General features: G+C 40.6%; 2 pseudogenes; both read right to left on the minus strand.

Annotated features, from left to right (window-relative positions):
- Nucleotides 1–3,628: 3,628 nt before the first annotated feature.
- On the minus strand, nt 3,629–8,919 carry LOC132895433 (olfactory receptor 4B13-like; annotated as a pseudogene).
- A 15,764-nt stretch (nt 8,920–24,683) lies between these two features.
- LOC132894944 (olfactory receptor 4B13-like) lies at nt 24,684–25,629 on the minus strand (annotated as a pseudogene).
- Nucleotides 25,630–27,631: the final 2,002 nt, after the last annotated feature.

Consider the following 27,631-nt stretch of genomic DNA (forward strand, 5'->3'; position numbering starts at 1 on the left):
GTATACAGTACTTATTTGATTTGCTGACATGATTTGCTGATAATATTGGGACGATGTGTCTGTGAGCACATTAATATGTTCATGCATTTGAATATTACCTCATTTAAAGTAGTTAAAAGTTTTAATTTAAAGTAAATTGCATTTAAATTTAAATTGATTTCTGCAATACCATTCTATGATGTTTTTCATCAAAAAAATTGGTAGTGATGACAATCTTGTTCTGACAGGTCTGATAAAAAAAGTTATCATTTTTCATATTGTCAGTTGATTATAAGAGTACTGCAAACATCATTATATTTGGCAGAATTGCAGTTATTTTGACTGTACACACACACACACACACACACACACACACACACACACACACACACACACACACACAAATGAACCATCGGTTGCTTTGTTAATACAACCCCGATTCCAAAAAAGTTGGGACAAAGGCCAAATTGTAAATAAAAACGGAATGCAATAATTTACAAATCTCAAAAACTGATATTGTATTCACAATAGAACATAGACAACATATCAAATGTCGAAAGTGAGACATTTTGAAATTTCATGCCAAATATTGGCTCATTTGAAATTTCATGACAGCAACACATCTCAAAAAAGTTGGGACAGGTGCAATAAGAGGCTGGAAAAGTTAAAGGTACAAAAAAGGAACAGCTGGAGGACCAAATTGCAACTCATTAGGTCAACTGGCAATAGGTCATTAACATGACTGGGTATAAAAAGAGCATCTTGGAGTGGCAGCGGCTCTCAGAAGTAAAGATGGGAAGAGGATCACCAATCCCCCTAATTCTGCGCCGACAAATAGTGGAGGAATATCAGAAAGTAGTTCGACAGTGTAAAATTGCAAAGAGTTTGAACATATAATCATCTACAGTGCATAATATCATCAAAAGATTCAGAGAATCTGGAAGAATCTCCATACGTAAGGGTCAAGGCCGGAAAACCATACTGGGTGCCCGTGATCTTCGGGCCCTTAGACGGCACTGCATCACATACAGGCACGCTTCTGTATTGGAAATCACAAAATGGGCTCAGGAATATTTCCAGAGAACATTATCTGTGAACACAATTCACCGTGCCATCCGCCGTTGCCAGCTAAAACTCTATAGTTCAAAGAAGAAGCCGTATCTAAACATGATCCAGAAGCGCAGACGTCTTCTCTGGGCCAAGGCTCATTTCAAATGGACTGTGGCAAAGTGGAAAACTGTTCTGTGGTCAGACAAATCAAAATTTGTAGTTCTTTATGGAAATCAGGGACGCCGTGTCATTTGGACTAAAGAGCAGAAGGATGACCCAAGTCGTTATCAGCGCTCAGTTCAGAAGCCTGCATCTCTGATGGTATGGGGTTGCATTAGTGCGTGTGGCATGGGGAGCTTACACATCTGGAAAGACACCATCAATGCTGAAAGGTACATCCAGGTTCTAGAGCAACATATGCTCCCATCCAGACGACGTCTCTTTCAGGGAAGACCTTGCATTTTCCAACATGACAATGCCAAACCACATACTGCATCAATTACAGCATCATGGCTGCGTAGAAGAAGGGTCCAGGTACTGAACTGGCCAGCCTGCAGTCCAGATCTTTCACCCATAGAAAACATTTGGCGCATCATAAAACGGAAGATACGACAAAAAAGACCTAAGACAGTTGAGCAACTACAATCCTACATTAGACAAGAATGGGTTAACATTCCTATCCCTAAACTTGAGCAACTTGTCTCCTCAGTCCCCAGACGTTTACAGACTGTTGTAAAGAGAAAAGGGGATGTCTCACAGTGGTAAACATGGCCTTGTCCCAACTTTTTTGAGATGTGTTGTTGTCATGAAATTTAAAATCACCTAATTTTTCTCTTTAAATGATACATTTTCTCAGTTTAAACATTTGATATGTCATCTATGTTCTATTCTGAATAAAATATGGAATTTTGAAACTTCCACATCATTGCATTCCGTTTTTATTTACAATTTGTACTTTGTCCCAACTTTTTTGAAATCGGGGTTGTAGATTTAATAGTACAACAATGCTATTCTTTATCAATCGGACTGATACTAATTTTCTTAACACTATATGGCCGAAAGTATGTGAATACATGACCATCATACCAATATTTTGCCATTCCCCAAAGTGTTGCCACAAAGATAGAAGCACACAGTTTTCAAAAATGTCTCTGTATGCTGCAGCAGTAAGATTTTTTCTTCCCTGGAACTAAAGGGCCTGGCTCAAACTTATTTTAGGAAGACAGTGCCCCTGTGCACAAAGCAAACTCCATAAAGGTATGGTTTAACAAGCTCTATGCATAAGAACATGAATGACCATTACTGAGCCCTGACATCAACCCCACTGAACATATTTGGGATGAACTGCATACCATGCGTTCTTGCCCAATATCAGAACCTTCCATCAGTAATGCCTTTATGACTGAATGGGCACAAATCCCCACGTTACAAAATCTAGTTGAAAGACTTCCAAAAAAGGGAAGGCTGAGATAGCAGCAAAATTCATATTAATGTCCATGGTTTTGGAACGGGATGTTCAAGGACAGATAAGACTATGATGGTCAGGTGTCCACAAACCTTTGGCAATGTAGAGTAGTTCTGTGTGGGTTGTCCAAAACACAAGCAGCACAATTGTACTAACATTTACTGCTCACAATCTTCTCTGTTATTGTAATGTTGACACTAAACACAACTCCCTGAATGCACACACAAATATAGACAGAATGATGGATTAAAAGTTGAGATAAGACACCATAGTGTCTTAAAAATGTATTTAGGCACTAAAAGTTACCAGAAAAGATTAAGTGCATATTATGAAGGGCATAAAATATGATGTACATTTTCATCCTCATCAACCCATTCAATAAGCCCCCATGCCCTGTGAATGAAGGCATTGTCAAAAAGATATTCCATATATGTAGACATACAGTATATTCGAGTATATCTTGATGCTATAACATATTCAAACAAACTCCTTATGTGTGTACACACACACACACACACACACACACACACACACACACACACACACACACATATATATTGGCCACTGTTTGATGATCCCAGAAGTACAGCAATGAAAAGCTTTTTGAAGTAACTGGTAAAAATTTCAGTGACAAACTGTTTTGCTCTACAGATCACAGGATTGGAACACTAAGTTAATAGTTACTCAGTGCTATATGTAAGCCCGTAAAATGAAAAAGCGGTAGATGCTGACAAAATGAAAACAGACTTCTTCTTCTATATATCGACAGACAACGAACAGTTAACTCTATCAAAAGAAAAAAAAGTCAGTTAATTTTGCAGAAATTTGTATGATTGCAAGGACAGATCTAAAAGAGCTCAATTAAACCAAAATCTTTAACAGAAGGTCAAGTGTATATGAAGTATCTCACAGATCAATAGCAGCATGTAAAACAGCCTGGAAGGTTAGGATCTTATGTGTCTCTTAGAAGCATTAGATGCTTGGTATTGCCAAATTAATTAAATGAAAGCCATTTTTACTTGGATTCCGATTCATAAATGGTGGAAGAAACAAAATTGGGCCTCAATGACCACATTGCAAAACAGAAGACAAAACAGAGACAATGAGGGTGTGTGTGAAATTTTACAATCTGTCTTAATTTTTGAAGGAAGCCATGTTTTTAAGAAAGAAAAGATGCTGAATATGTTTCTTTATAACCTGACCACTCATACCATAGATAACTGGATTGAGCAGAGGAGGAAATATCATAAAATATAAAGACCTGAAAGTCCGGAATTCATTTGGAAAATTCCGTGAAATTAGCCAAGTTTGTACTATTTCAAAAGATATTCCAACAAAATAATTCAAAACAGCAAGAAGATGAGGTGTACATGTTTGGATGGCTTTGATTTGACATTCCTTAGATGAATAAATGCAAACATGCAAAATCTGTACATAAGAGAATAAAATCATTATAATCTGTGGAAACATGAAAACAGCTAATAGACCAAGTCCAATTATGCTATGGATAGTGATGTCTGTGCAAGATAGTCTTATGAGCTCAAAATTAACACAGTGTGTCTTAGCTATAATTTCTCTGCAAAAGGTTAAGTGTATTGTGAATGACTCATACACCAGAAAAGTAGCTAATGGATAAGCCCATACAAAAATTATAAATACCTGTAGCTTTTTTGTTGACATCATATCATGATAGTGAAGTGGGTAACAAATTGCAACATAACGGTCATAGCTCATAAAGGCCAATATAGTTAGCTCAATAATGTTATAAGTATGTAAACAGAATATTTATATAAGACAATTAGTTAATGATATTTTATGCCCCTCAGTAGAGATTTGTTTGTTTATTTGGCCATAAACGTACAATAAAAAACGGTACAGGTGTGGCAGGGATGACACAAAAAAGCGTAAAAACTTGTTTCCATTGTGGTCCCTTATCACAGACAAAAAATAACTACACACAATTAAAAAATAACAAAATAAAAAAAATTTGACAATACTGTATAACTGAATATCATGGGGAAGCATACCAAAAATGTGAAAACTAATACCATAACAAATAATACTGAACAATATTGATAATGTTAATAATAATAGAAAAACAAGAAAAGCAAGAGAAAAAAAACACATAATAATAATAATAATAATAATAATAATAATAATAATAATAATAATAATAATAAAAATTAAAATTAAAATAATAATAAATAAAGAATGAAATTTAAAAATATAGAAACTAAAAATACACATAATCTGCTGCTTCCTCATCAAATAGAATGTTGAAAAATTACTGTTTTACCTTCTTCTTGAACAGGGGAAAATTTTCTACTGATTTTATTTCTGATGGTAGTTCATTCCAAATTTTAGTTGCAGTGTACAGAAAAGAAGTTTTTCCAAAAGGACCACACCGGGGGAGCTGAAGAGAAGAGTGACTGGATCTTGTACTGTAGTTATGAGTAACATTTTGAATTGCAGAAGACAAGTATTGAGGTGCTAAGGAATTTTTAATTTTGAACATCATATGGGCTTTGAGTTGTTTGGATCTAAAATCAACTGGCAACATACCGACCCGTCTAAATTCATCAGCTCCTATGTGTGTTCTGAACGGTGCATTCAAAATAAACCTGATGATTTTATTCTGTGCACACTGGAGCCGTGACTTGCTCCTTTTAGTTGTGCCAGAATACCATGCTGTGCTGGCGTAGTCGTAGTGACTTTGTAGTAGGCCTGAAGTAAGAAGTTTCTTAGTGTCTAGACTCAGGTTGCCAGCCTGTCTATACAGAAACTTTAGTTTGGCATTAGATCTACTGACTATTTTGTCCACAATGCCATCTCCATTTAGGGATTGGTCTAAAGTTAGACCTAAGTACTTCACTTCAGAAGCGCTGGATAAAATATTGCCAGCACATTGCACCTGAATGGTTTTAAATTTGCATAGCCTCTTTTTTGAAGCAAAGAGGATGGACACTGTCTTACCCAAATGTAGGGATAATCTATTGTCGGTCAGCTATTCCCTGATCGAATTCATTTCCCTACTTAATCTATGCTCTATTACCTCTATACTCTTACCAGCCACAATAAGGGCAGAGTCGTCAGCGTATAGTAACAATTTGCATGTAACAGCAGAGGTAATATCATTGGCATAGATGAGAAACAGCAGTGGTCCTAATATTGACCCTTGAGGCACCCCACATGTAATACTTGCTGGATTAGACAGGGTGCCACCTATCTCTACAACTTGCTGTCTGGGCTCCATATAAGAGCTAAACCAGTCCAATGCTGAATTATCAAGACCCATTGCTTGAAGTTTCAGCTGAAGAATTTCATGATCCACCGTATCAAAGGCTTTTTGGAGATCCAGCAGAACCTTACCAACATATTTGCCTTCGTCCATTCCGGATTTGATGTAGTCACAAAGGTGGATCAAACAGGTCTCAGTAGAATATGAGGGCCTGAAACCAGACTGGAACTGATAGATAATCTCATTCTGAGAGAGATGTTCACTAAGTTGATTGTATACCACTCTCTCAAGTAATTTTGACATAGTGCTGAGAATCGATATGGGGCGGTAGTTGCCAGGATCTGTTTTGGAACCTTTCTTGTGGAGAGGGGTCACCTTTGCATTTTTAAAATCAAGAGGGATGATGCCAGATGTCAGTGATAAATTCACAATATGTGCAAGAGGTGACGAGATAAGCTTGGCTCCATCTTTCATAAAACGTGGGGAAATATTATCCAAACCGGTAGCCTTGCTTGGGTTGAGTAGTCAAGATCCTTTCAACTTCTTCTGCAGAGATATTTTTAAAAGTAAAACTATTTGTAACTTTATCTTGGTAAAATGAATCAATGTAGGATTTGCCAAATAAACCTGAACTTTGAGGCAGTTTGTTAACAAGATTAGAAGCTATTGATGTAAAATATTGGTTAAAACATTCAGAAACTTTGGCTTTGTCACTGCATACTGTGTTGTCAATATTGAGACCAATGTTTTCTGACTTTATTTGGCTTTTGGATGATGTTCCTAAATTTTTTTAAACATGCCACATTTTCTTTGGGTTCTGTTTGTGTTCGTCTATTTTACTGGCTATGTAGTCTGATTTGGCAGATTTCTTTAGCAAGTTGACTTTGTTACGGAGACAGACAAATTGATTATAACACTGTGTTTGATTTGACCTCTTGAATTTGCGATATACACAGTTTCGTTCATGGATACACCGTAACAATTCTCCATGCATCCAGGGTGCAGTTCTTTGTTTTACTCTGATAGTTTTGAGCGGTGCTATTTTATCCACCACAGACATAAATAGATTTTTGAAAGTGCACCAAGCATTTTCAACACAATTACTGTCATACACTTCTTGCCAGCTTACAGATGAAAGCATCTCATCAAACAGTTCTTTGCTATAATTCTTGTTGGATCTTGTGTGGATAGTCTTATGGTCATTGATCGAAGCCTTTTTGGTTTTCCTGGTGCAGTATATCATAGAGTGATCGCTTATGCACAAGTCCAATACACCTGACTGACTGATTTTCTGAGAGTCAGACACAAAGATGAGGTCCAATATAGAAGATGATGTATTGGTCACTCTCGTTGGAACACTGATTATTTGCTGCAGGTCAAACGTGAACATAAAACATTTCAATGACTTGAACAGTGAATCTGAGTTCTGATTGTCATAGTTAATGTTAAAATCACCTAAAATAACACATTCATTGTCCACAATGAGGTCACTAGAAAGGCAAGCTTGACACAGTTTCTCAAAAAAGTCTGTATTTCTTGGTGGTCTGTAGCAAATTCCAATAAGGATAGGTTTAGTCTTTGGTGGGAATAGATCGATCCAAATAGTCTCTAAGTCACTTGAGAGATCATGGTGAACACTGAATACAATGTCATTACGTACGTATGCACATACTCCACCTCCTTGTCTGTCCCTGTCTCATTGCACTATTTCGTATCCCGGTATTTCCATTTCAGAGTCTGTAACGCTGTCGTCCAGCCAGGATTCTGTTATTCCAATTACAGCAAGTCTTGTATTGATAGCGAGAGTCCTAAGTTCATCGAGCTTGGGGTATAAGGCTGCGAACATTCAAATGTGCTATATTCAGCCCCTTCCCATGCAGACACTCATAGCTGGGGTTCATCTGATCAGAATCGAGCGTTGTTACGGTTGCGTCATGATAACATGTGTTGTCTTGGGAATGAGATCGTAGCGATTCATGACAGAAGTCATCAAAGAAAGAGTCCGTAAATGGCACTGTCATACATTGGTAGCAAAACCATTCACTATTTGTGTCACCAAGTACACGGTACTCACGTATTGACATTCCGATGCACTTATGATGTGACCATGTATCACAGCCATCACAGCATATGGCAGCCTGAGAGTCCTTGACAGTTTTCTGGCACACTCCGCATGAATTTACTGTGTTAGGACCTGGCTGAATCTGCACATCACCAGATAATAAGATCAACAAAGTCAGCACATAGAGTCGAGTGTTTACTTCCCGTGTCCATGATTTGTTTACATGGCGAGTGTCATGGCGGCTCCCTGTCGCTAGCGTGTTGCCGGCTAGCATACCAAGCACCCATCACTTATACCACTGTAGAAGAGCCGGACGATCAGTTTCACTCAAAGAATCTTGTTGCCTGTGGTCTATGAAACTTCTTTCCTGTACTGAGTTGAGGTGGCTTCGATATTTCGGCATAAAACACAAAAAAAACACTAAAAACGTCACAGCCAAAATAGAAAATCTTGTGGTAGCCATGATTGGTCACGTAGATGGCGACCTCCTCACCTTAAAGGTGCCTGAATGTCGCGCGTTATTACAGGCAATTTCCACGAAAACTTTTAGGCAAAATATTTGACTCAAAACAACAGTTGAGTTGAGTAAAAAGAACAACTCACATTTTTTTTTTTCTCGCCCAAATTTCTTTCCAAGGTAGGAAGCCTAGCACTTAAAGTCGCAGGACCCTGGAATGATATCGTGAGCTTTACCGAGAGGCGCGTGTTGGTTAAAAATAAAATAAAAACGAAAGTCTTGAGTCACAGGTCAAAAAATATTCTATAATATGATGTTCCTGAGCTGCTGTGAGTCACCATGACAATCCTGTAATAGTAAATCACAGTCAGCACAGTCAGCATCGCGCACGCGGTCCTCTTTCCTTCCCTTCTTCGTCCACCATCTTATAACAGATGAGGAATCAAACTTGTGCTGCCATAGATGCCATTACATGACAGATTGCAAACAAAGATATACATTGGATTATGCAGTGTTCTTTCAAAACAAATAATGGCAATCAGAAGTGAATTCAGTATCACAATTGTAGCATAGAGTAGAACAAAAATAACAAAGAACAAATGCTTCTGCTGGTCCATGGCATCATAGCCATCCAGAATGAATGTGGTAACACGTGATCTATTTTCCATTGTGTTTTAGAGATTTGCTACAGAAGGAAGAGAAATAAATATTAATTATAATGCATGTACATCATCTGTGTGAATATTTTAACACCTAAATCATGATGATATTCTTTGGGTGTATTATGATATTGTACAGTATAGATCTGCATGCCTGAGTCCCTCAGGAAAGAACAAATTTGAGTAATGATTTCGTTCTTCCATGACACCACAAAAGAAAATTTTAGTTGATGAATTGTTACGATGACCTTTGTGGTCATAATTAATAATAATAATAATAATAATAATGGTAGATTTTATAGGTAATTGGGGAAAAAAATGAGCCCTCAGATATTTTACAAGTTATTGAATCAAAAGTACTGCCATTTAAATCCATTCTTCTTGAATTACTGACATGTTTAATATTTGTTTGAAAAACTTGAAACTGAAAGTTGTGTGTCAGACAATTCTATTATGCCATTATTAAATATCCATCAAAATTCAGTTCATCTGTATTATACATCTATTGTTATTTCAATGTTAAATTCATGATAATGAAAAGATATAGCCTTTACTCCAAGTAGTTGTGTGATCTTTTTGGTGAAGTCCAGAGAGGAAGGTAATTCTTTTTAAATGACTTGCCTATCTATTAAGCTGAGTTTTATGGCTCAGAAAAATGGGATGGTCTACAATATCACCATCTCTTGTGGCCTAAGCCTCTTGGCTTTTATGTCATGTCCTCGAAAATGCAACTGTATGACAGTATTATCTGTCAGGGTCAACAGCAGGGCTGGACTGAGACAAAATATTCAAAGCAGGAGTATATACATCTGCTCATTCATGTCTATATCTAATCATTAGTCAGCAGTGCAATGAATAACATCATGCAGACACAGTTCAATAACTTCAGTTAATATTCACATCAAACACCAGAATAGTGAAAAAAACATTCTTGATAACTATGACTATGGGATGATTGTTGATGCCAGATGATCTGGTTTAAGTATTTCAGAAACATTCTCTGAAATTCACACAAAATGGTCTGAAACAACAAAACAAAACAAAAAAATCTCACCCACCCAGTTAGTTGTTAAAGCACAACCCAATGAATTCTTACAGGCTATGTCCACATCATTGATGGATTTAGGTATGTGCGTTATGGGCAGCATCTTGTTGGGGTGGCATGAGTTTCCCCCTCAAAAAAAAAATTCTGAATTTTAAGATCCAATCACTCATTTGCATGTCATGGCAATAATATTATGTCACCGTGTGGGTCGGTTAGTTTGTTGGTGTGGGCATCCTGATTCTAGTTTGTGAGCTAGGCAGTCAGGCAGCTTCCTGGTCTCCCACATGGGAACAGGATTGGGGGTAGGTTGACCTATGACTCTAGGTCTCCCCACTGGAAGCCTGAGATAGGGGAAGTGGGAAAATCTATTGAAAAGCGCAAAACTATCTTTGTACAGTATTAAAGCAGAGTTTCCACCTCCTCACACATCGCTTCTGATGACTCTTCCCCATGTCACCGGCCTCAGGTGAGGCCGAGAACTGGAGGCCTGTTCCTTGCAGCAGGCCGAGGTTACGTAGTTTCTCCAGCAGATCAACTTTTATGATGTTTTCTGCATGGTAACTGTATTGAAGGAGTGTCTGATGATGGTAGACATGAACACCAGTTGATGTGATGTCCATGTGCTGTACAGGGTCAAGCAGAGGAACAAACTGGCACAATAAAGCACCATTTTTATCCGGAGAGGCTGCTGCATGCTACTGCCATGCCGCCATCCTCAAAAATGTAACCGTATTACAGCATTATCTGTTGGGGTCAACAGCAGGGCCAGACTAAGAGAAAATATTCAGGCCAGCAGTATTACACCCACAAGGGTTGCCCCATGCACCCACAAGTAATTTTGAGACTACTGACCACCGACTGAAATGTACACCCACCAAACAATTTGTTAGGAACCCCATTATACATCTGCTCATTCATATAAATATTTAATCATTAGTCAGCAGTGCAATGAATAACATCATGCAGACACAGTTCAAGAGCTTCAGTTACTATTCATATCAAAAAACAGAATAAGGAAAAAAGTTCTTGCTGACTATGACTACGGCATGGTTGTTGTTGCCAGATAAACTGGTTTGAGTATTTCAGAAACATTCTCTTGAGTTTACACAAAATGATGTGAGAAACCCCCACCCAGTAAGTTGTTAAAGCACAACCCAATGAGTTCTTAAAGGCTATGTCCACATCAGTGATGGATTTATGAATATGCATCAGGAGCAGCATCTTGTTGGGATGGCACTGGCCATTTGAACAAAAATAAATTCTGAACTTTGTGATCAGGTTTCTATCACTTATTTGCATGTCATATCAATGATATCATGCCAATGTCTGAGTCAATTAACTTGTAAGGGGCACCCTGATTCTAGTGTGTGGGCAAGGCAGTCAGACATCTTCCCTGTCTACCACATGTGAATGGGGTCATGGGTAGGTTGACCTATGACCATAGGTCTCCCCAGTGTAAGCCTGAGGTAAGGGAAGTGGGGGAATCTACTGAAAAGCACACCTCTATCGTTGTACAGTACTAAAGCAGCATAAAATCAGTCATACTATGAGATGCTACCAGATAAACCACAATGTATTCATAATTATGTGAATATATTTTCATACAGGCAGCACGGTGGTGTAGTGGTTAGTGCTGTTGCCTCACAGCAAGAAGGTCCAGGTTCGAGCCCCGTGGCCGGCGAGGGCCTTTCTGTGCGGAGTTTGCATGTTCTCCCCGTGTCCACATGGGTTTCCTCTGGGTGTTCTGGTTTCCCCCACAGTCCAAAGACATGCAGGTTAGGTTAACTGGTGACTCTTAAATTGACTGTAGGTGTGAATGTGAGTGTGAATGGTTGTCTGTGTCTATGTGCCAGCCCTGTGATGACCTGGTGACTTGTCCAGGGTGTACCCCACCTTTCGCCTGTAGTCAGCTGGGATAGGCTCCAGCTTGCCTGTGACCCTGTAGAACAGGATAAAGTGGCTAGAGATAATGAGATGAGATGAGATTTTCACACAGACATATTGTTACTTTTTTTGTTACTAGTTTATGTGAAATTGTTAAGGATGATATAAAACCCTGTCTGGTGCACAAGGCACACAATTTTAAAACATGAATATGGACATAGCCAAAGAAAGAGATCAGAGGAGGGTGACCAAATCAGTTCAAGCTGACAAAAAGAATACCGCAAACTACTGTTTACAACCATGATGAGTAGAAAAGCATCAGACAATGCATAGTTTTAGCCACTTTCAAAATGGGGCTCCTAATAATTTTGCTGGTGTATCTCAGAAATGCTGCTGTATCTCAGAGAAAAATCATGAGATAAGCTTACAGTGGCTTGTGGTGATATCAAACAGGAGTGTTCAATTTAATATCTATCAATAGCTTGACAATTAAACTCTTAGGATTGACCAATATATTATCCCCAGCGATCTCATTGGTGATGATGTGATGCCAACAACAACAACAACAATAATAATAATAATAATAATAATAATAATAATCCTTCTGCAGAATACCACTTTGTTGTGTTGGAGGCTCTTTGTCTCGATGATCCTGAGAGCTATGCTGGTGGGAGCTATTGCTCCTGGTCAGGCCACCCAAGCCAGAAAGTCTGAAGGGAAGAAGCCAAATGAAGAGTAGTCCAATCTTACCCCAGTCCATGATGGTGGATCAGGTCACGTGATAGATTAAAAAATACCAAGTTGAGATCTGGCATGGGATAACCGAGGGTAGGTGGAGTCTCCATGAACTTTGGCAGACAATCCATCTAGTGATGGTGTCACAATAAAAATACTACAGTGCCTTGAAAAAGTATTCATACCCCTTGAACTTTTTCACATTTGTCCACCTTACAACCACAAACTTAAAAGTTTTTTATTGAGATTTTATGTGATAGACCAACACAGAATAGCATATAATTGTGAAGTGAAATGAAAATGATAAATGGTCTTCAAAATTTTAAACAAATAAAAATCTGAAAAATGTGATGTGCATTAGTATTCAGCCCCCCTCTGTCAATACTTTGTAGAGCCACCTTTTGCTGCAATTACAGCTGCAGGTCTTTTGTGGTATGTCTTTACCAGCTTTGCACATCTAGACACTGAAATTTTTGCTCATTCTTCTTTGCAAAATAGCTCAAGCTCAGCCAGATTGAATGGAGAGCATCTGTGAACAGCAATTTTCAAGTCTTGCCACAGATTCTCAATGGGATTTAGGTCTGGACTTTGACTGGGCCATTCTAACACATGAATATTCTTTGATCTAAACCATTCCATTGTAGCTCTGGCTGTATGTTTAGGGTCATTGTCTTGCTGGAAGGTGAATCTCCTTCCCCGTCTCAAGTCTTTTGCAGCCTCCAACAGGTTTTCTTCCAGGATTGCCCAGTATTTAGCTCCATCCATCTTCCCATCAACTCTGACCAGCTTCCCTGTCCCTGCTGAAGAAAAGCATCCCTATAGCATGATGCTGCCACCACCATGTTTCACAGTGGGGATGGTGTGTGCAGGGTGATGAACAGTGTTAGTTTTCCCCGACACATAGTGCTTTGCATTTAGGCCAAAAAGTTCAACTTTGGTCTCATCTGACCAAAGCACCTTCTTCCACATGTTTGCTGTGTCCCCTACATGGCTTCTGGCAAACTGCAAATGGGACTTCTTATGCCTGTCTTTCAACAATAGCTTTCTTCTTGCCACTCTTCCAAAAAGGCCAGATTTGTGGAGTGTACGACTTATACCGGTAGTTGTCCTGTGCACAGATTCTCCCACCTGAGCTGTGGATTTCTGCAGCTCCTCCAGAGTGATCATGGGCCTCTTGGCTGCTTCTCTGACCAGTGCTCTCCTTGCTCACTCTGTCAGTTTAGGTGGACGGCCATGTCTTGGTAGGTTTGCAGTTGTGCCATACTTTTTCCATTTTTGAATGATGGATTGAACAGTGCTTCTTGAGATGTTCAGAGCTTGGGATATTTTTTTTATAACCTAACCCTGCTTTAAACTTCTCCAGAACTTTATCCCTGACCTATCTGGTGAGTTCTTTGGTCTTCATGATGCTGTTTGTTCTTCAGTGTTGTAGGTACAGCCCGTCCCTTCTAGAAATACAAATCCCATCAACTACCTTCTGCGATGACCTACATCACGCCTAGGCGGGATTAACTACGTCATATCCTCCCTGACTCCATAAGTGACTGAGCCACACTTCCGCTCTCTCTCTCTCGTCGCACAGACACAAAGAGACACCCTGCTCATCAGAACACCCAAGATAAAGACGTCTTTCTCGCAAGCAAAAGAGATTTGGTGCGCTTTCGTGTTTTCCGCTGGCCACGGTAAAAATACTACTTAAGTGCATTGTCTCACTCATTTTGAGTTACATCCGTTTTTTATTTGTTCATTATAAGTAATGTTACGACTGCAGCCCAAAGCAGTTAATTAAAAGTTGGAAGTGACCGGATTCCTTCTGACTTAATTGCTGTGCACATTGTTTGATCAGAGACTTTTCCTCACGAACGACAAAGTTCGGACCAAGAAATCCTCTGCGCTTTTCATGGAAACGACCCACGAGTTTCTGTGAACTCCAGCCTCTTCAGGACATCCCTGCATCCTACACAGAGGCAAAATACTGGAAGTAAGACTGGCATTTTGGGCAAATTAGTCTTAGGAATTAGCTTTATGAAGTAGTGTGAATTTAAACTCAGGAACGGTTTAATTGTGCACACTGTAGACACTCAGAGTGTTAAGTTGATCATTGTTGTTCTATTTTTGTTCTCTCAGTTGGTTAAAAGATAAGTGTTGCATGCTCTTTCTCTATCCTTTCTAACACCTTTAATTTCATTATTACACATATTTTGACCTCATCAAGATTTCAGTAGGTTTAGTAATGTTATAAGCTAGTGAATTAGCAATCAGGGCTAATCCCTTTGTCTCGAAGCCACGAGGTGATTCCCTTTGTCCTTAGACCACGAGGTGATTGTCACCTCCCCCAACACACACACACGCTCTCACACACACACACACGCTCTCACACACACATACACACCTCACTGTTTTTGCTGCTGACTTATTGAATGCATTTTAAACTGCTATTACCCATTTTTATCATTGTTATAATAAATTAAATTAATTTGTAAACTGTGTCTGTGTTACTACTATATATTTCTGAAGTCACACAATCTAAAAGAACTCCAAATTGCCTTCAGTGTGATATTGGCTGTAGTGTTTATGTACTATGGTAAGTAATACATTATTGCTGCATCAGTAGTGGTCATAATAATTTGGAATATACCATAATCTAGCTGTTTGGTAATTTATTATTAAACACCAAAATTAATGGTATTATTAATGAGACTGATTCAATGAGACTGATGTAATGAGATTGATCACTTAAGACCAATAGCACCCACATATTTATTAGTGCCCCATGTGAGGAGATTGGTTTGTTGACTTCTTGAATATTGTTGCAACAACAGATAAATTATCAGTTTGATTAAGCAACTGCCAAGGTATATCCCCAGGTGTGTTAAACGGTTAACAGTAGCGTGATAACCATATCACAAAATACTAATAATGTATTAATAACTTAGGATAAGAGATAGCATTTCCAAACAAAAGCAAACTTTATTAATTGATTAATTAATTACGTAGTTAATATTAATTAATAATAATTAATTAATAAATTAACTCACTGATTAATTACCTAATCTCCAACCTAAGTAAAATGGCATCCCCTCATGTCTCAGAGGCCAAAGACTATGCTCAAGACGTGTCTCTCTTTGATGTCATCACAGACCTCATTCACTGCTCTGCCTCCGAAAGAGCAAACATTAGGAACATGAGTAAGCGTGAATGCCAAAATAACATAGATAACTCAATAAAACATATGAGAGATCCAAAAAGAACAACTATTAGTGTCCAAGAGGCACTAGGTAGGCTATTCCTGTTACACTTCCAAGATACTGATCTAGAAATCAGATACCTCCGCGGAGAGGTTAAAAGGCTGACCACCAGCAATGCCGAGCTGGCAGCTGATGTCAATGATTTATATATGGAGCGTGGGCTTTTGAAGAACTCCCTCGACGATTGCGCCGAAAGGCTAGAGAAAGCCAAAAAGGCTGCTAAGAGGGCTGCCAAGGAGCAGAACCCCCAAGAAGGGCATGAGGGGTGTGAAAGACCCCCAGCAATGCGCCGAAGCTCAGAGCGGGAAGAGGCATCCGAGTTGGACACCGTGGATTACCTGGTCGAGGACCAGACATCCCGCCAAACTCCATCAACTCGCTACACGACTCCTTCGTCGTTTAGCCAGGGTGGAGCCATCCTGCGCTCATCCGGAGCCCAGGCCCATAGCACACCCAGGTTAGTGCGCTACAGTATCCCTGATCCATCTTCGGATGAATCAGACTACGAATCTCGTGCGAGACGGGAGCGATACCAGAGTAGCTCAGATAGTGAGTACTCAGGAGAGCGAAGGAGGCCGCACAAGGATAGGCACCAGGTCCTTCGCATATGGCAGATTGACCTACTTGCCAACGATGTTGAACGATTCGATCCTAATAATAAAAGAACAAATGTCAATGATTATTTGCGAGAAATGGACCGATGCCTGATGGACTTGCTGAAAGCCACAATGCGAGAGAAACTTAAACTGATCTGGAAGACCTCCAGTAGCAGCGTTTGTGCCTTTTTAGAGACACTACCCCCAGACGTTCGCGATAGCTATTCGAAACTTCGCAATTACATGAGGGAAGAATATGCGCCATACACGGATGAAACCTCCGCGACATTGTGTGCAATACAGATTAAACAGAAACGGTCTGAGGCGCCTCGTGAATATTATAGACGGCTACGTACTGCCTATTTCCAGGGTAGTAGTGCACCAGGCTTGGAAAAAGATAGAGGCTTTAAATCCTTCTTCTTACATAACCTTCACCCAAGCGTGCAGACTCAAGTCACACTGATGTGTCGACAAGGTTTCTACTCCATGAGGGGAATTAGGCAACTAGCCCAAATGACCTGGGAGACCATTGTCAAAGCCACAGACAGAAACGATGATGAACCCAGGGTGCTTAGTCTCCAGTGTGAGGACAGGCCCCCGTTAGCCTTAGAAGGAGGTGAAGCTCCAAAAGGGGGACCCACCTGGAGAAATCCCGGTCCAAACCGCCCCTTGCTGAGCCATCACCAGGGTGAGTGGAAGAATTGGCAAGGTAAGGCCAGGAGAGACCGAGGGCAAGGTCACAGTGACCATGGCAACCGCTCACCATATGAAAAGGGGTATAAGGAACAAGGCGGTTGGCAGCACGATCATCATCCCTGCTCTGGCCAGAGACGGCAGGAGCACTCCGACCGTAGCTCTCCACGTGGGGGTAGAGGTGACCGACACAGTGACTCAGACCAACCTGGTGAGTTCCGCTCAGAGCTGGATTCTTTGAAAGCCCAGTTGGCTGAGGTTAAAGGACTGTTACAGAAGAGGTCAGACCCCTCAACAGATAAAACAAAAGAGCCCAAGAAGGATGACAGAGGCCCCCCACTGGCATGACTAGGCCAGGAAACATGAGTATATCTCGTGAAAGGGGGAGGAGATCCCTGTGAAACAGCAGGCGATGGTCAGGATGTAGGGCCCCCCCGGTGGTGAAGGCAAACACACAAAACGCACCGCTCATGTGCGCTAAAGCCTTCGCTACCATCTCTCAGACATGGCTCTCACAAGGTGACCCAATCCCAACCAAGCCCTGCAACATAAACTTAGTCAGCTTCATGCAAAACAAAGCCCCAGTAACACAAATGGCATGGTTGGAACCCACATTCCAAGACATGTCAATCGTACACCCCACTTACATCTGCTCTGTGGGTACAGAAGAACTACTGGTTGGCCAAGACCTACTTGATAGGTTGGTGCCACTCAGTGATTGTCGTCACAGCCAATTGTGGGCCCAAATCATGACCCCACAGTCGTTGGATCCCACAAAACATGCGCAAGCTCATTGCAATGAGATTAGTGCAGACACCGATCAACCAAGCGCCACGGGAGACCCAATTTCTGATGAACTTCAGTTCATGTCTTCGTACACCGAGTCTGGTGTCGAAACACCCGACATCGCGATTCCCCCTAGTGGCCACAATTCTTTGGAAAACCACGCCTCTTTCCTTTGTTCCTTGAGTAACTCAACCTCAGCTATGTACTGCCCTATGCTATCAGGTGAAGTGCGAGTCAATGGAACCACGGTCCTCAATGCAGCTATGGCGCTTTGGTCTGAGAAATCAGCCATCAGCCAGACTTTGTTTGACATGCTGTGTCAAAACCATTCCTGCCCTGTATTTGTGCAGAAAAGCCCCCCTCTATCCATCGACTCAGACAAAGGCACCCATTTCACTGCTGGTGTAATGGCTGCGCTGTGGAACATGTTAGGCGTTGAGGCGAAATTCCATATCGCGTACCACCCTCAATCCTCTGGTCAGGTTGAACGAGCCAATCAAACCATTGTGAGCATGCTGCGGAAGTATGTCACCCACCATGGTAAAGATTGGGATGTGAAACTTCCCTTGGTGCTAATGGCCATTAGGTCCACCCCTCATCAAACCACTGGAGTCACACCCTTTGAGATGATGACTGGGCGAGAGATGGTTCTCCCACTGCATCTCCTGTACAGACCAGAGGACGTGAGCATCGCAACTGCATACACTGCACATCAATATGTCGCCGACCTACAATGCCACCTACAGTCAACCTTTGCATGTGCCCAAAAGAATCTCGAAACGAGCGTAAAAGGACAAAAGGCCTACTACACCTGAATCTCAAAGAAGTTCCTACCACCCTGGTCGAGACCTTTCGATCGTGGGAAAACTGTCCCCTGTCACGTATCGCATTAGGACATCCAAGCCTAATCAAACGCCCTCATATCGATGAGTTCATAGTAATCAAATCAAGCCTTTTGAACAGTCCTCACTCCAAAAGGGGGTGGGCGATAGTTAGGCCCATCCTGTCCACCTAGCTTGTATGCCTCACTCACCCATAAGCGTACACTAACATTCCCAGTCACATTTACCACAATAACACTGTGCATGCCATAGACAAGTTGGCCGAAATAATCAAAAACAAGCTCAAATATGTCCTGGTAGTAAGGGATTTGATGCAAGACCTGCTTAGAGAAGTTAGCAGCTCAGTCAGTACCCTGAGTAGTGGTAAAATCCCACCATATCTGATACCCCTTAGCATGCTAGATAAAATACTAAAATCTGCTACTACTTCTAATGTGTATTCATCGCAAATACACCTGGCCTATAGTCTTGGCAGTGCTATTCCCATTTTTGTGAATCCACAAGACTTAGAGATAGGATTCATGCTGAACCTACCCATCATTGAGAAAAACAACATATAAAGACTCAAGTCTGTCCTCAATGTGGGTTTCTGGAAAAACAATGTCCGTATACGCATACAGACACCACCCATGGTAGCATTCCATGATGATAACCCCTCTGTCTACTATATTCCCAACCTAGAGATGTGCACCTCCACTAAAGACATCCACTGGGTCTGCCCAAGCAACCCGTTCATTAGAGACACTACAGATCGCCTGTGTGGTTTGAGGGCAAAAGCGCCCGAACAAAAGTGTGTAGGTCAAATGTCCGAAAAGGATGAGAATATGGAAACTAGAGTAGAGAGGGCTGGTAATCGGTGGGTTGTTAACACCCCAAAAACTGAAGTCTTGATGTCATACGATCAGCACGACACAGCCACCAGAATGAAAATCCCAAACCAAACGGTGTTCCTTAGTGTACCACAGGGAGCCACCATTCACATAGGTGATATCATCCTACACCATCTTAGTACTGACAGGTATGATTCTAAGATTGAAATGATAGACACATTTCAAGGTTATGATCTTGAGATCAATAACACCCTCCAACAGCAACTACTGGTTGAAGGGACCAAAACGGTGAAATTTAGTTTAGGCCAGACTGGAATTTCGACTATGGTCTCCCGCAACCAGATCGGAGAGTCATCTGATCTAGGATCTACCATAAGTCTGATTGCTTTGGGACTTCTTCTCAGTGGCTGGGTCTTAACCGCTGGCATCGCATACATGCTACACAAATACATAACAACACTACACGCCAAGCTGGATAAGATGGTCTGCATCCCTGACAGCTTTAGCCACAGTAGCGCACGCTTTCTGGCCAGACCACCCGCTGCTATTACCTTTCCAGAAGATTAGGCTTACTAACCCAAGCACTAATACTTCTTTTCTTTCCCTCATTCCTTCTCTTTTCTTGTTTTTATGCGTAGGAAATGAAGTATATATGTAGTGTTTAATGTTTAATGTTTTTTTTTTATAGATGGGATTCTGACCTAGTGAGATAGAATAATCATATGCCCAAATGCCTACAGCCTGATTATATGCCCAAATGCCTCTGCCTCCAACTGTCTTACTGGGACTCATGAGTTTACACAGGTTTCACAGGACACCATGGACTATACAGAGGATGCGACCTCAAGGACTATGGACATGTGGACTGTACGGTACTGTACTCTCAGTGCTACGACTCCGTCATACTCCTGAGACCAAAAGGGGGAATGTAGATACAGCCCGTCCCATCTAGAACTACAAATCCTATCAACTAACTTCCGCGATGACCTACGTCACGCCTAGGCGGGATTAACTACGTCACATCCTCCCTGACTCCATAAGTGACTGAGCCACACTTCCGCTCGCTCTCTCTCATCGCACAGACACAAAGAGACACCCTGCTCATCAGAACACCCAAGATAAAGACGTCTTTCTTGCAAGCAAAAGAGATTTAGAGCGCTTTCGTGTTTTCTGCTGGCCACGGTAAAAATACTACTTAAGTGCATTGTCTCACTCATTTTGAGTTGCAACCGTTTTTTATTTGTTCATTATAAGTAATGTTACGACTGCAGCCCAAAGCAGTTAATTAAAAGTTGGAAGCGATCGGATTCCTTCTGAATTAATCGCTGTGCACATTGTTTGATCAGAGACTTTTCCTCACGAATGACGAAATTCAGACCAAGAAATCCTCTGCGCTTTTCATGGAAACGACCCACGAGTTTCTGTGAACTCCAGCCTCTTCAGGACATCCCTGCATCCTACACAGAGGCAAAATACTGGAAGTAAGACTGGCATTTTGGGCAAATTAGTCTTAGGAATTAGCTTTATGAAGTAGTGTGAATTTAAACTCAGGAACGGTTTAATTGTGCACACTGTAGACACTCAGAGTGTTAAGTTGATCATTGTTGTTCTATTTTTGTTCTCTCAGTTGGTTAAAAGATAAGTGTTGCATGCTCTTTCTCTATCCTTTTTAACACCTTGAATTTCATTCTTACACATATTTTGACCTCATCAAGATTTCAGTAAATTCAGTAATGTTATAAGCTAGTGAATTAGCAATCAGGGCTAATCCCTTTGTCTCGAAGCCACGAGGTGATTCCCTTTGTCCTTAGACCACGAGGCAATTGTCACCTCCCCCAACACACACACACACTCTCACACACACATACACACCTCACTGTTTTTGCTGCTGACTTATTGAATGTATTTTAAACAGCTATTACCCATTTTTATCATTGTTATAATAAAGTCAATTAATTTGTAAACTGTGTCTGTGTTGCTATTATATATTTCTGAAGTCACACAATCTAAAAGAACTCCAAATTGCCTTCAGTGTGATATTGGCTGTAGTGTTTATGTACTACGGTAAGTAATACATTATTGCTGCATCAGTAGTGGTCATAATAATTTGGAATATACCATAATCTAGCTGTTTGGTAATTTATTATTAAACACCAAAATTAATGGTATTATTAATGAGACTGATCACTTAAGACCAATATCACCCACAGTGTTCTCTAACAAACCACTGAGGCCTTCACAGAACAAGTGTATTTATGCTGAGAGTAAATTACACACAGTAGAACTCTATTAACTAATTAGATGACTTCTGAAGGCAATTGATTGCACTGGATTGTATTGAGAGGTATCAGAGTACGGGGGGCTGAATACTAATGCACACCACATTTTTCAGATTTTTATTTGTTTAAAACTTTGAAGACCATTTATCATTTTCTTTTCACAGGGTTTTGCTGGGATTCAAACCCAGGTCGCTGGTGTGATAAGCCAGCAAACCCCCACTAGGCCACCAATGACACAAGTGCAGAGGCGTGAGGTGAAAGTAGAGTATCAAAAACAGTTTATTTACAATATGTACAATCCAAGGGAAAAAAACAAAAAGAATAATCCAAAGCTCAGAAGATAAACAAAAATAAAATATCCCAAGGTTCAAAGTCCATAATCCAAAAAAGAAAAGAAGAGGCAAAAACTCAAACGCTCAGAAGATCCAAAGGTCAAAACAAAATCCACAAAGTCCAAAAGAAAGAAGCAAAAACCAAGAATACAAAGACACAGGCAAGGTACATGGGACAGAGGGAACTAGCACTAACAGCATAGCATAGGAAAAAGACTCCATGACAAAGGGAACAAACAGAGGGGTATTTATACACACATTAATTAAGGACAGGGCAGGGCAGGAAACAGGCAATAAGACAAACACAAAACACAGAACACAGTGGCGACCTCTAGAGGCCAAAACAAACATGACCAAACAAAGGAAATAACAGCGGCCTCTAGAGGCCAAAACAGTCCCAGTCCTAACAGGACCCCCCCCCCCCCCCAGGAGCGTCTCCTGACGTTCCCAGGGCGATCAGGATGGGCCGAATGGAAGTCCCGACAAAGTTCTTTATCAAGTATGTCCCAAGCTGGGACCCAGCAGCGCTCCTCAGGGCCATAGCCCTCCCAGTCCACAAGATATTGGAGACCCCTGCGAACCCGTCAGGAGTCCAGCAGGCGGCGCACGATGAACACAGTCTGACCCTGGAAGATGCGGGGGGGGGATTCCTAGGGGCAGGGGCATACGTGGACGTCAGTATGGGCCGCAACAGGGAAACATGGAATGTGGGGTTGATCCTCAGAGTCCGGGGCAACTGGAGCCGGTAGGCGACAGGGTTCACCCTGCGCACCACCTTGAAGGGGCCAATGTAGCGAGGAGCAAGCTTGCGGTTCTCCACCTGCAGCGGAAGGTCCTTAGTGGACAGCCAAACCCACTGCCCAGGGCGGAAAGTGTGGGCAGGTCTTCTATGGCGGTTGGCCTGAGTCTGGTTGGTTCTGGAGGTCAGGAAGAGGGTCTTCCTGACCTTGCTCCAGGTCTTGCGACACCGTCTCACATATTGGTTGACCGAGGGAACCCCTGCGTCCTCCTCCTGGTCTGGGAACAGAGGTGGCTGGAACCCGAATTGGCACTGTAATGGCGACAGCTTGGTGGCCGATGACTGCAGGGTGTTGTGAGCGTACTCTGCCCATGGCAGCCAGGTGCTCCATGATGTCGGGTTATCCATAGCCAAGCCTCGCAGGGTGGTTTCCAGGTCCTGGTTGAGCCTCTCCATCTGGCCATTGGACTGTGGGTGAAACCCAGAGGAGAGGCTGGCAGTGGCTCCAATGACCTTGCAGAACGTGTGCCACACTCGGGAGGAGAACTGGGGCCCTCAGTCTGAGACGATGTCCTGCGGGAGACCAAAGACTCGGAAGACATGAGTGAATAATAGCTTAGCAGTTTCAAGAGCAGAAGGGAGCTTGCACAGTGGTAAAAAGTGGCAGGCCTTGGAGAATCTGTCAACTATGACCAATATGACAGTGTTACCTTGTGACTCAGGGAGACCCGTGATGAAGTCGACTGCCACGTGGGACCAGGGACGCCGGGGAATGGTCAGAGGATGCAGGAGACCCTGGGGGTGCTGTCATGGGTTCTTGCTTCTGGTGCACACTTCGCAGGAAAGGACGAATGACCTCACTTCCTTCTCCATGATAGGCCACCAGAAGCGCCTTCTCAAAAAGTCCAGGGTCCTTCGAGCTCCCAGGTGGGCGGTGAGAGGGGACGAGTGACCCCACTGGAGAACCTTGGCCCGGGCTTGATGTGGGACGTACAAGAGGTGAAAATTGTGCAGGGAAAAATATCATGGCACCATTTCTGACCTTAGGTCTCTGGCTGTGACCCAGAAGGAAATGTGTATATCACAGAAATCAAAGGACAGTAATAATAATAATAATAATAATAATAATAATAATAATAATAATATATTAACCCCCTTATTTATTTATTTTTCTATCTATCTATTCATTTATTCATTCATTTTTAACAGGATCTACATAATTTTAATATAACTGGAAAAATTATGTACGGGCCACTGTTTGATGATCTAGGCACTACAGCAATAAAAAGCTTTGATGAAGTGATAGATGCAGCCAAAATGTAAACCGTCTTCTTATTTCATATATCAAGACACAAAGAACAGTTAAATCTAACAAAAAAGTCAGCTAATTTATCAATAATTGGTGTGATTGCAAAGACAGATCTGCTCATGATTACCGTGTTAAAGTCTAAAATGATTCCAATTCACTTAAATCTGAAACAGCTCAATTAAACCAAAATGTATAACAGATGATCAAGTGCATCTGAAGTATTTCACAGATCAATAGCAGCATGTAAAACAGCCTGGAAAGTTAGGGTTTTAAATTTCTCTTTGAAACATTAGAAGCATGGTATTGCCAAATTAATTCAATGAAGCCCATTTTTTTTTACTTGGATTCCTATTCATAAATGATGGAAGAAACAAAATTGGGCCTCAATGACCACAATGAAAAATAGAAGACAAAACAGAAACAATGACAGTGTTTGTGAAATTTTACAATCTGTCTTAATTTTTTAAGGAAGGCATGTTTTGAAAAAAGAAAAGATTCTGGATATGTTTCTTTATAATCTGACCACTCATACCATAGATAACTGGGTTGAGCAGAGGAGGAAATATCATAAAATATAAAGACATGAAAGTCCGGAATTCATATGGAAAATTCCGTGAAATTAGCCGACTTTGTATTATTTCAAAAAAATATTCCAACAAAATAATTCAAAACAGCAAGAAGATGAGGTGTACATGTTTGGATGGCTTTGGTTTGACATTCCTTAGATGAATAAATGCAAACATGCAAAATCTGTACATAAGAGAATAAAATCATTATAATCTGTGGAATTACGAAAACAGCTAATAGACCAAGTCCAATTATGCTATGGATAGTGATGTCTGTGCAAGATAGTCTTATGAGCTCAAAATTAACACAGTGTGTCTTAGCTATAATTTCTCTGCAAAAGGTTAAGCGTATTGTGAATGACTCAAACACCAGAAAAGTAGCTAATGGATAAGCCCATACAAAAATTATAAATACCTGTAGCTTTTTTGTTGACATCATATCATGATAGTGAAGTGGGTAACAAATTGCAACATAACGGTCATAGCTCATAAAGGCCAATATAGTTAGCTCAATAATGTTATAAGTATGTAAACAGAATATTTGTATAAGACAATTTGTTAATGATATTTTATGCCCTTCAGTAGAGAGATGAAATAACAGATGAGGAATCAAACTTGTGCTGCCATAGATGCCATTACATGACAGATTGCAAACAAAGATATACATTGGATTATGCAGTGTTCTTTCAAAACAGATAATGACAATCAGAAGTGAGTTCAGTATCACAATTGTAGCATAGAGTAGGAGAAAAATAACAAAGAACAAATGCTTCTGCTGGTCCATGGCAACATAGCCATCCAGAATGAATGTGGTAACACTTGATCTATTTTCCATTGTGTTTTAGAGATTTGCTACAGAAGGAAGAGAAATAAATATTAATTATAATGCATATATACACCATCTGTGTGAATATTTTAACACCTAAATCATGATGCTATTCTTTGGGTGTATTATGATACTGTACAATATAGATCTGCATGCCTGAGTCCCTCAGGAAAGAACAAATTTGAGTAATGATTTAGTTCTTCCATGACACCACAAAAGAAAATTTTATTTGATGAATTGTTACTATGACCTTTGTAGTCATAATTAAGCATAATAATAATAATAATAATAATAATAATAATGGTAGATTTTATCGGTAATTGGGGAAAAAAATGAGCCCTCAGACATTTTACAAGTTATTGAATCAAAAGTACTGTCATTTAAATCCATTCTTCTTGAATTACTTGCATGTTTAATATTTGTTTGAAAAACCTGAAACTGAAAGTTGTGTGTCAGACAATTCTATTATGCCATTATTAAATATCTATCAAAATTCAGTTCAATTGTATTATACATCTATTGTTATTTCAATGTTAAATTCATGATAATGAAAAGATATAGCCTTTACTCCAAGTAGTTGTCTGATCTTTTTGGTGAAGTCCAGAGAGGAAGGTTATTCTTTTTAAATGACTTGCCTACTTATTAAGCTGAGTTTTATGGCTCAGAAAAATGGGATGGTCTACAATATCACTATCTCTTGTGGCCTAAGTCTCTTGGCTTTTTTCTCATGTCCTCAAAAATGTAACTGTGTGACAGCATTATCTGTAGGGGTCAACAGCAGGGCTGGACTGAGACAAAATATTCAGGTCAGGAGTCTTACACCCCGTGGACTCACAAGTAATTTTGAGACCACTGACCACCTACAGTAATATACACCCACTGACCAGTTTATAAGGAACCCTGATACTACTTCATATCAATATCTAATCATTAGTCAGCAGTTCAATGAATAAGATCATTCAGACACAGTTCAAGAGCTTCAGTTAATATTCTCATCAAACACCAGAATAAGGAAAAAAGTTCTCACTGACTATGACTACAGCATGATTGTTGTTGCCGGATGAGCTGGTTTGAGTAATTCAGAAACGTTCTCTTGAGTTTACACAAAAGGGTGTGAAAAAAACCCACCCAGTTAGTTGTTGACACATAACACAACAAGTTCTTAAAGGTTACGCCCACATCAGTGACAGATTTAAGTATGTGCATCATGGGCAGCATTGTTGGGATGGCACAGGCCATCTGAAAAAAAAAATTCTGAACTGAATTTGCATGTCATGTCAATGATGATATGCCAACATCTGGGTCACTTAACCTGTCAGAGAGGTCACCTTGATACTAGTTTGTGAGCTAGGCAGCCAGACAACTTCCCTGTCTTCCACATGTGGATGGGGTTGTGGGTAGGTTGACCTATGACCATAAGTCTCCCCAGGTAAGGGAAGTGGGGGAATAATAATACATTTTATTTATAAGCGCCTTTCAAGGTACCCAAGGACACTGAACAGTTAAAAACAAACAATAAAAAGCAAAACAATAAAATAACAACAATAATAAAATAATAAGAAATTAATAATAATAATAACAACATTATTAAAAATCAAAGAGAAAAGGCCAAGCTAAAGAGATGTGTTTTTAGCTGTTTTTTGAAAGAGGACAGTGTTGAGCATTGGCGCAACGCTAATGGCAGGGCATTCCACAGCTTAGGGCCATTTACACTGAAAACCCTGTCACCCATAGAGCAGAGTTGAGAGTAAGGGACTGCTAATAGGTGGGCATCTGTGAAGCAAAGATTTAAAGGTAACTGATATGGAGTTAGGAGATTTGATAAATAGGGAGGGGCCAGGTTATGTAGGGATTTGTAAACAAGTAAGATAATTTTGTACTGAATGCGGTATTTAACTGGGAGCCAGTGCAGGTTGTATAGAATAGGAGTGATATGATCCCAGGGCCTGGTATGAGTGAGTACCCTAGCAGCTGAGTTTTGGACATATTGCAGCCTATCTAGTCGCTTGGC

The sequence above is a fragment of the Neoarius graeffei genome, chromosome 12 (assembly GCF_027579695.1).
Source record: "Neoarius graeffei isolate fNeoGra1 chromosome 12, fNeoGra1.pri, whole genome shotgun sequence".
Lineage (NCBI taxonomy): Eukaryota > Metazoa > Chordata > Actinopteri > Siluriformes > Ariidae > Neoarius > Neoarius graeffei.